The sequence below is a fragment of the Cryptotermes secundus genome, unplaced genomic scaffold, assembly GCF_002891405.2.
Source record: "Cryptotermes secundus unplaced genomic scaffold, Csec_1.0 scaffold708, whole genome shotgun sequence".
NCBI lineage: Eukaryota > Metazoa > Arthropoda > Insecta > Blattodea > Kalotermitidae > Cryptotermes > Cryptotermes secundus.
The window spans coordinates 1,708,501-1,717,942 of NW_019726238.1; the positions used below are offsets into that span (position 1 = coordinate 1,708,501).

The window sequence follows — 9,442 nt, forward strand, 5'->3', positions numbered from 1 at the left end:
GTATATATATATATATGTATATTCCCAAGTTTTGTTGCTACGTGATAGCTTAGATTGTGTCGAAAACGCCGCTCCCACCTCACGAGTTTGCGCATCCCCCACGGTGATACCAGTGATTACTGAATATCAAACACTATGGCATTATGCTGCCCTCCAATGGCATAACGTTATGACGAAAAATCTTTATTATCGGTGAAATCGTTCCCTTGTCTCTCGTGGATGGATACGCGACCAATTCAGTGACTGCTTGGATATCTGTTTCGCCCGAATTTCCCTTCCTGAATTGAAAGTAGAATAATATTATACACGAAAATAGGTAAAATGTAGGGCGAAAAATTACCGTCCTGTAATCGAACTGATAATAGAATGTTTTTGTTTCAGTCATGTTAAGAGGTTGGCTGCCCTGTTACTGTGACCTAAATATCTGGTGTACAAAATCCAGGTACGTGTCTTTTCTGGTATGAAGATTTGTTAATAAATAATAAGACGGTGTTATGAGTGTATGTTTACACACATGTATGTACAAGCTCTGAATAATTATCCGCCTGAAAGTATATCTTAAAAGGTTCAGTGTGATAGTGCATATGGTAAGCTTTAATGTGTGTATTATCCTGGACGGGTAATGGCGAGTGCACGAAAGTTTACAGACATGTGTTTCCTCTGTTCCACAACGAAATCGAAGTGTTTTCCCCCTGAACCTTGAAATTAAAGTATGTGTGAAGGAAGAATACACCATAACGTACATTATTGATTTAACGAAAATAAGTGCATATAAGAATAGGGAGTGTGTAGTGAAAGACAATGTGTCATTGAGGTTCTTCCTACACTAATATTGATGATATCGTGTGAAATTTGTACAGTGATTTGCACAAAATATGTTTTAGTGGTTGTGTGGTTAGAGAGTGAACTAGATTTTATGAGTGCATTTATGTTGTGACAGAAAACAGGGTGTAGTTTTGGTATGTAGCCTCTGAATATTAAACTTATGAGTAAGGTATTAGTCAGAGTGATATAGTTTTTTGCATTAGTATAAGTACTTGTAAGAAGAGGGAGCAAAGTGAATTTCTAAAGTTATTTTTTGAAATTATATCTTAGTTCTGTGTGACAGTAAGTGGTGGGTATAATGTGTGTTGTTTTGGTCACAATAATGTAGAGTGTAAATTGAAGTTTAAATTCTCTAATGTGACGTTATAGTCTTGTTTGTAATATATACAGTGATGTGTGGTGAGGTTTTGTAGTGTTTTCAAGAATATTAAGATTTCCATTCGCCCACAATGGATTTACAAGTTTCCCCTTTTATGTACACATCTTTTTTGCATGAAGAATTTTTGCTTATAACAAGGTGGTATGCTAAGTGAAACACATGTTGTCATTGGTGTTATGCTGGCAATCCTGTTCAGTGCCAGTGTAAATTGTGCACAGTGGTGTGTAGAGTATGTGTTATAGCATGAAGAATTATGGCAAGTGATTTGTAAGTTTTATTTTATAGAAATGTGCATTCTATTTTGTGACAACTGTAATCCTCCTTGTGTCTCTAGAAAAGACAATCTCCACATCCGCATGAGAATGTACTCTTGACAGGTTTTATGGAGGATTAAAAATTAAATGAAATGAAATTCAGAAACTCTAAGAGAAGTAGATAATTACATTTATTAAATTATTGTATATTAAAACTGACTGAAAATTCTAAAATTCTTGTTGGTGCTATATATGCTATGTACATGATACTACAATTTGAAGCTGTTCAAAGTTGAGAGATATTCGCTAATTTTGGGAATTTATAAAATTGTCATATATGTATGAATGGTGTTAATTACATCTATTGTCCAAATAAGTCAATATTTCAGAAGTTTGTTGTTTGGAATATATGAAATACATAACTTGGTTCTTGTGGAATATGGCACTTATTTGGACGTCCTCGATGATGTTTACATTCCCTACAGAGAGGACAATACTTTGTAAGATGAGGCACTGACTAAATAATTAACATTAACATTACTACATCTACATCACGAGCCTGAAATACATTTTTTATATATACAAAATATGTAGAATATTCAAATTTGTCAGTGGGAACGCAACAAAATTACATAGTTGTTACTATAGGATTCTGACGATGGTGTATAACACACTGATATGTTGGGATTTTGGACTTTATCCATCGTCCTGGTTTTTAAGATAANACATATCAGTACATAGTCGTTGTTTACATTCCCTACAGAACAGGCAATCTTTTGTAAGATGAGTCACTGACTAATTAACATTAACATTATTACATCAACATCAGGAACCTGATACACATGGTTCTTCTTTAAGTGTAGGTAAGAATGAAGTGGCATTACTTTGTAATTGAAATGGAATGTTCAGGTTATCTGCTTCAACAGGAAACGCTGAGAAGCAGGTTCAACATCAGGATTCAGTGTGGGTAGGAAATTTTGTATAATTTATTTACCTATTTTATTTTTGGTATATTCTGATTTATTATTATGGGTGCATTCCTTCTAATAATTTATTTAACTATTTTAATATTTTTGTTATTGTTCTGTATTATCATTATTGTGGGTGTATTCCTTCTTATTTTTCTCCATATTACTCTGTCCAGTACAGAACTGGTGAACTTGAATATAATATTTCCAATAATCATTGCATTTCCTTAAGATATGTTATTATTTTTGCCAAATAATCCTGTCCAATACTTTAATGGAAGATTAATGTCAGATTTCCAATATTCTGTAAGTTATTATAAAAGGTTAATTAATTGGGTCCAGTGTGACTGATGTCCAGTCACACTGGACAGAATTAATCAGCGGTTTATAATATTATTAGTGTGATGGACCATGATGAAACGAATGAAAATTGTGTAAGATCTGTTATTATATTTGCAATTTTATCTTCTCCAGTACTGAGGTGGAAGATGAATATCATATTTTCAGTATTCTGTAAGATATGTTATTAATTTTGCAATATAATCCTGTCCAGTACTGTAATGGAAGGAATATCAGATTTTCAGTATTTCATAAGATATGTTATTAATTTTTGCCACATAATCCTGTCCAGTACTGTATTGGATAATGAATGTCAGATTTCCAGTACCCTTTAAGATATGTTATTAATTTATGCCACATAAACATGTCCAGTACTGAAGTGGAAGATGAATATCAGATTTCCAGTATTCTGTAAGGTATGTTACTCTTTCCCATACAGATTTCAGTATTCATTGCAGTTCTGTAAGATATGTTGTAATGTTGCCATATAATCCTGTCCAGTACTGAACGTCATTCTAATGAAATTAATAATAAATGAAAACGTCAGTATTATTGCTTGCTATATATAACTTATAATGCTTTGATGTAACTTAAAAAGTACGTTCTATGTGGCTTTCAAGTGTAAGTTGTTACCAAATGTGTGAGGTTAAATAGAAGTATTTGTGATGGAAACAGAATTTTCTTTCAAGTTCCCCACCTTCAAACAAACAAAACAAACTCCGTGACTTGAGTCCGTAAGCGAACTATACCGACCGAGTGACCGCCACTTGTCAGCAAAGTTAGTGCTAACTTTCAATGGATAGAGGGTGTGATATGGCCAGCGCAACGAATCCCCATGGCCGTTAATTTCGGTTTTCTAGACCGAAGCCGCTATTTCCTTCAAATAGCTCCTCAGTTATCCTCATGAGGCTGAGTGGACCCCGTTCCAGACCCACTAATCAGAAAAAATCTGGTAGTGCCGGGAATCTAACCTGGACCTCTGGATCTGTAGCCAGGAACTCTGACCACTAGACCACAGAGCCGGTCTCAGTTCCCCACCTTCAGCTTTCCTAAACACAAGTATTCTATATATGTTATAGTTCACAGTGTCCCAATGCATTTGGGTAAGGAGATGTTGGATTGATATGAATGAAATGTTATGACTTTACAGGCACTGGTGAGAAACTTTCTAATTTTGCATTCCTGGCCCCGTGTGCTGCAGAAGTTCTTACTCCGTTGTGTTTTTTTTAACTGTGTTCGGTATCACTTCACTCATATCCTGTGGAACTGATATGAGTGAAGTGATATTGAACCCAGATCAGAAAAAAAAAACGGAGTTAGAATCTCTGCAGCACAAGAGATGTGATTGCAAAATTATGTATTGCTATTCATGTGAACTGATGGTTCTGAGGGGCCTTTGAGGGGAGGACGCATAGGATGGTATGGTAGCATTCTATTTTATTGATCATGCTGTCGGTGCTGGTGGCCAGTTCTCATTTAGTCAGGGTACGTCTGCGTAGAGTTGGCAGCAGTAATGCAACGTGACGTCACCTAGGCCGTCTGAAGGAGAAAGACCGCGAAACGCTTGCATGCACGCTAGTATTCATACTAATGTATTTGCAGTCGCTGGACATTGTGTGTTGAGGTAACGTGTGTCTGGTGTGAAAGCGGCCTTATATTTTCTGTGTCGGGTTTCGCCATGTCCAACGTTGCGAACATTTTCATTATCATGATTTTTTTTATGACTTCTGCTTGTTACGTGCATAATTTTGTTGTATAATCATATGCGTACTGAAGTTTGAAAGCCATGCGTAAATTGCGAATCGGTGTGCGCCATGGAAAATTGTCAATGGCGCGGAGAACCTTGTTTTTCAGTTTTATTAGATGGATTAGATGGGTGTCTGCCGCAAAGTTTAAGACATTACAGATCTAACGAGTGCTTTGTGAAGGGTTAATTTAATTTTAGGGCTTAATCACTCACTTGTGTGTAGAGAAAGCACACTAATAAATGTTCTGTAGGCCTTCTCCTCGATCTTTTCTATGTGTAATCTTAATGTTACCATGTTGTCAAAGTTTACACCCAGATATTTGGCACTATTTTCAAATGGAATATTTGCCCTTGTTATCGATGGTGATCATTTTTTAAATATATCGAATCTCACACCTAGCAATCGATCCGTAGGTACGATTCGATTACCGGCGTACTGGACATGTTTTAAAATTAATTTGCGGCGTCTGCCGTACGTCAAAATCACTTTGTGTCAATAAAGTGGAAAATGCTGCTTTTAGAAATGATACTTCTTTTATGTATATTATTTATTTTAGGAGTGTATGTTTTGTTGCTGTTAGGTTTCTTTAATGATTTTGACATAAAAGTGATCTCACCACCATTTGGTAGGTTAGTTATTGCCTATAGATATAATGGGCCCACTGTCGAAAACAGTATTGCCCAGTTGTTTCGGTATTGCCAAAATAGTGATACACTGCCACAGTTCAAGACTATAATTATACACTACTATGAAGGACGTAAGCTGACGGTAAGATTTTAACAGGAATGAGAACTTACTTAACGTTTAATTTCAGATATTTTGCGTTAACGTAATTCCATTAGTCTATGTGAGTGGTTTTTCTGAAATTACAAGGTGTTGATGTAGATTAGCTCTTTGCACTTAACCAATTATCAATAGAACCTCCGTCGAGTGTAACTCGACGGAGGTTCTATTGATAATTGGTGACTGATAGTGTAACGGACCAAAATGAAACAATTCAAAATACTTTGCACTTAAGTTTATAATGAATAAATTTAGAATTGCAGTGAACTGTGCATGTGGTACTTTGGGAGAAGATTTTCTTGGTGTAGTGCATGGTAGTGCTCAGTAACACTGCAAATACAATGAACGTAAACGAATCAAGATAGTCCATGAAGATTTCATCAATCAGGATACACCACATCTGGATTAAATTTAAAGACAATCGTAAGTCAGGTGTCTTATATGCTGACCTAGGTTGGGAATCTGCTTTCAGTCTGTTGGCACAACCAAAATGCCCAGAAACAATAATATGAACGAAAGGATCACGTAAAATAATCTTTGAATTGTGTTGTACAAAAAATGCATTTTGTTATCTTGTAGAGATCACAAATTTTTAATTTCTTTCTTTTTACCAGCATGTATTACATTGCTATTAATTGGTGTGTAAACATAAGTTTTAATTGGCTGCTGTGTTACTGGGTTACTCAGGCACTGATAGTGAAACAAGGATGGAACTTGCTGGTTTTTGTTAATAGTAATTGGTTGGTGGCATGTGGTAGCGTAGTTGGTTGAGGCACTATGCTACAAGCTGGAAAGTCACAGGTTCAAGTCCCAATGAAATCATTGGATTTTTAAATTGACCTAATCCTTCCAGCCACACTATGGCCCTGAGGTCAACTCGTCCTCAGGCCAGCGTGTAAGGATGACATCTTCACTGCCACCTTTGAGCCGATTGTCTAGAAAATGTGGGAACATCGACCTCTCACAGTCCTAGGTTGTCCATGGCCTGTTACAGGGTTAGCTTTTTTTTACCTTGTTCCTATGAAAGTATATTCTTACCAACCATTATGAAAGCTTGTGTACTAAACAGTGTTATTACTTCAGGCTGCCTTTATGGCTGTCAATTAAAGTTCATAGGATGGTGGTTATAAATTTCTATAGTTAACATATTTTCAGGTATGGTAATATGCAAGGCAAAGTTGCTCAGATTTGGAGTTTCATGAAGACCATTCCCTGGGTTTGGTAGCCTGAGTGACGGGCGGTCGAGCCGTTGACCAGACTGTTGGGCGGTGCATATATATATTAATGCACCTCCCTCCAGTCTGTAAGATTTTAGGTGTGGTAGTTCTCCTTAAGGAGTTCCATGCAATTCCCTTCCCAGTTCCTCGAGAATATTGTTCAGGTTGTCTTCTGTTATTTTGTCTTCAGGATGGGGTTCCTTGAAGATAGCTATCTTTATGTTGGTCAGCACATCCTTGTGGGTCCCTGGTTCCCTAGAGTCCCTAGAGGTTTTGCAGTTCTGACCATTTTTGTAGGAATACTACCCTCTGACCTAGGCCTCTTAAGGATTTCAGTCAAGGTTTCACTCTGCTTTAGCATGTCAGCATTCCCTGGTTGCTGAATGCCCCCAGTTCCTGCTTTGCTTGCCCTTGCTTTTGCCTTTTTCAATTTCCATCTAGCCATCCACACATTGCCTTCACCAGACAGAGTCCACCTACTCCAGAGACTAGGTATCCCAGACCTCCTTATGTAGGTATGTTAGAAATACTAGCCCCTTGCAGTGGTGTGTCAGTATTACTGTCTTCCAAGAAGAGGCAGGTTTCTCACCACTGGTTTGTCCCTGCCTTTGGCTGAAATCTCAGCAGCAGGTTCACTGGTTGCAACCAGGCCCTTAACAATGTACTAGAGCTTCCAGCCCCCTGCTGAAGTAGTTCTCATAGGGATCTCCTTGAAGTGGAATCCCTCTTTCATTTTAGGTCCTGAGGACCGGTTTTTATATTCTTTTTTGTTTCCATATTGGTCCCATGAGTAATGGGGATTTAAGAGGTCACTACCCACAGTACCCCATATGGGTGGAAGGCATAAATACAACGGGGTGCTGCCTGGTGCCCCAAGGGGATCATTTATGACACTGGCTAAGTTCCACCCCAGTGCCACGCAGCCCTTGGCATGATGCCTCACCATGGCTTAGGTGGTTTGGCCCTGTTGAGAATAAATCCTCATGAACCTCCAGGACCTAAAGTGCCCTTTCAGGGGGAGGGGTGTATCCCAGGTGATTAGTGGGAGTGCAATGCTAATTAACCATACTGTTGTGACCAGAGTTGGTTAAACAATTTTAGAGTGTTGACCCCGAAGGCTTACGGCACCTGATTGGTATTCTAGGGAGACAACTCAAGTAGCCAGAGCTACCCATATATGAGTGCTCTCCCGCATTAGTCCCAGGAAATCTTAGGAGTACCTGAGAGTCATAATGCCGCCATGTGAGAGGCTCCAATGGTGAAATATGCCATTGCCCTTTATGGGACCTTAGCTGCCAGCCCCAGCTAGTCATACCAATCGAGACTCCGAAACTAATGTTGCCTGGCAGAACCACAAGGAAGTTTCCCAAAGCTGTGTTGCAACGCATCCTCCATTGCGTGTAAGTGTGGTAGCCATGGAAATGTGTTTACAGAGCTATTGCCTCACAATGGCTATCTCTAACTATCCTGGCTTTCGGCAGACATGCCACAATATGTTTCCGCTGGTTGTGGAGCACCCATGGCTAGTCCATCAAGTTGCTTATAGTTTTGTATGTCAAATCAGAAGTAGTCTTTTCATGACTATTTGTAATACAGTAAAGCCTCGCTAATTGTGATTAATTAGGGGGAAGATGTAATCTGGATTAAGCAATCTGGATTAATGAAGCAAAAGATAACCCTAAAGGACAAACAAACTTAGAGAACAAAAAAGTGGAAAATTTAATAATATACAGATAGTGCTGATGAAAAAATATATATCACTGCTGCAGATTCTTTCTTTGTCAGAAGCTGAAATCCAGGGACTCCTTCATCCAGTTCAAGCCAATCCTGGAAATTTTCTTTCATGGTTTCAGTCCCTCCAGCTGCCCTCAACACAGTCTGAAAGCCATCCTGCTCTAATCCGTCTTGCTCCTAAAACCCACACGTCTTATAAAGTATGTATTCACCTGTGAACAGAATTGTTTTATTTTTCATATGTTGATCCAGATTAATAGCAAGTGAGGGTTTACTGTATGTGTCATATTTCATTTTTGATGTCTTTGTTGCTTTGTAAGTTTGCTTTGTAAGTTGTTCACTAGTATATTGCTAATTATGTTAAAGGTGTCATCTTTTGGTGTGAGAATAACTAATGTTTTCCTTTGTCTGCTTTTGTTAAAGTGAGTTCCTTTGCTGAGATTTTGTTTCTTACATATTTCATTTATTTCCATTGGTTTCTATTTCTATTACTGTCTATGTTGTCTTCTTTGCTGATGTCCCTTTTTTTTTTTTGTGCATGTTTGTAATAGTTTTGAGCCCATCACATAAGATTACTTATTGCAGTTTCAGCTTCGAGAGCTAATTTTTTATCCGCTTTATTTATAGTGTAAATTGTATTTCAGTCCTTTCCTCAGTAATTAGGTTTCCTCTTGTGTAAATTTTATATGTGTATGTGGTTCATAACTGTAGGGTAGTTTTTGTTATTGTTTATATTTATTGCTTGAGCTTAATCAAGTTGTTTGGTTTTGTTTCTTGATAAAAAGAAATTTCCATTGTTTTAATTTCTGGGTTATTAGTTGTTCAGTGATAGTCTGTATCTCTGCCACATGTGTTATATACAGTGCGTACAATCAAGTGCGCGCCGTGGCTGCAATTTGCCGTGAGTCATACCACCGCAGAACGGATGCAACTCCTCCCCGCGACTGCAGTGCCGTTCCCCGATAGCGTGAGTGTAGTGGTGTCGCTGAGTCTCCGTCCATCAGTTGCTCTACATGCACACATTTATAAGAATACAGTAAAAAGATAACTTACCGTGGTTTATAACAGGTGCTGAAAGTGACCTCCTTCTGCTTGCAAACATGCCGCGCATCTCACAAATAAATTACGCGACACTCTCTGCAGTTCGTCGACGGTAATTGAATGAATTACGCGTGTAATTTCATTTTGAAGACTA

At 38.0% G+C, this 9,442-nt stretch overlaps 1 protein-coding gene across 2 annotated transcripts in view; it reads left to right on the forward strand.

Moving 5' to 3' along the window:
• Positions 1-9,442, forward strand: part of LOC111864097 (N-acetylglucosamine-6-sulfatase) — a 44,601-nt gene that overhangs the window by 32,261 nt on the left and 2,898 nt on the right. For both annotated transcript variants that reach the window (XM_023851119.1, XM_023851120.1), the window contains exon 11: positions 382-442. The gene's annotated coding sequence lies outside the window, so the exon portion shown is untranslated. The remainder of the gene's footprint in view (positions 1-381; positions 443-9,442) is intronic.